The following is a 1,588-nucleotide window of genomic DNA, read 5'->3' on the forward strand; positions in this document are numbered from 1 at the left end:
AAAGTGTTTCTCCAGTTCTTAAAATAGTGGTCTTATACAAAATTTGTCCTTTTGCAACTGACTAATTTCACTCAGCATAATGCCTTCCAGATTCCTCCACATTAGGAAATTTTTCACAGATTCATCACTGTTCTTCATCGATGTGCAGCATTCAATTGTGTGAATATACCATAATTTATTTATCCATTCATCTGTTGATGGGCATCTTGGTTGCTTCCATCTTTTTGCTATCGTAAACAGTGCTGCAGTGAACATGGGTGTGCATATATCTGTTCGTGTAAAGACTCTTATTTCTCTAGGGTATATTCCAAGGAGTGGGATTGCTGGGTCATATTATAGTTCTATTCCTAGCTTTTTAAGGAAGGGCCAAATTGATTTCCAAAGTGGTTGGACTATTTTACATTCCCACCAGCAATGTATAAGTGTTCCAGTCTCTCCACAACCTCTCCAATATTTATTATTTTGTGTTTTTTGAATTAATACCAGCCTTGTTGGAGTGAGATGGAATCTCATTGTAGTTTTGATTTGCATTTCTCTAATGGCTAATGATAGTGAGCATTTCCTCATGTATCTGTCGTCTTTTTGTAGTTGAGTTTTTGCACTATCATGTATATTTTAGAGACCAGGTGCTGATCGGAAATGTCATAGCTAAAAACTTTTTCCCAGGCTGTAAATAATCTTTTTGCTCTTTTGGTGAAGTCTTTGGATGAGCATAGGTGTTTGATTTTTGGGAGCTCCCTGTTATCTAGTTTTTCTTCTGCATTTTTAGTAATGTTTTGTATATTGTTTATGCCATGTATTAGGGCTTCTAATGTTGTCCCTATTTTTTCTTCCATGATCTTTATCCTTTTAGATTTTATATTTAGGTCTTTGATTCACTTGGAGTTAGTTTTTGTGCATGGCGTGAGGTATGGGTCCTGTTTCATTTTTTTGCTAATGGATATCCAGTTATGCCAGCACCATTTTTTAAAAAGACTGTCTTTTCCTCATTTAACTGATTTGAGGCCTTTGTCTAATATCATTTGCTCATATATGTGGATGGATTTATGTCTGGATTCTCAATTCTGTTCCATTGTTCTATGTATCTGTTGTTTCACCAGTACCAGGCTGTTTTGACTACTGTAGCAGTATAATAGGTCCAAAAATCAGGTAGTGTGAGGCCTCCCACTTTGTTCTTCTTTTTCAGTAATGCTTTACTTATCTAGGGCCTCTTTCTCTTTCATATGAAGTTGGTGATTTGTTTCTCCATCTCATTAAAAAATGTCATTGGAATTTGGATCACAATTGTATTAAATCTATAGATAGCTTTCGGTAGAATAGACATTTTTACAAGGTTAAGTCTCCCTATCCATAAGCAAGGTATGTTTTTCAACTTACATAGGTCTCTTTTGGTATGTTGCAGAAATGTTTTGTAGTTTTCTTTGTATAAATCCTTTCAGCTCTGGTAAGATATACTCCTATGTATTTTTTCATCTTGGGGGCTATTGTAAATGATATTGATTTGGTGATTTCCTCTTCTATATTTCTTTTGTTGGTGTAGAGGATTCCAACTGATTTTTCTACGTTTATCTTCTACCCTGATACTCTG

The sequence above is a fragment of the Elephas maximus genome, chromosome 4 (assembly GCF_024166365.1).
Source record: "Elephas maximus indicus isolate mEleMax1 chromosome 4, mEleMax1 primary haplotype, whole genome shotgun sequence".
NCBI classification, from domain to species: Eukaryota; Metazoa; Chordata; class Mammalia; order Proboscidea; family Elephantidae; genus Elephas; species Elephas maximus.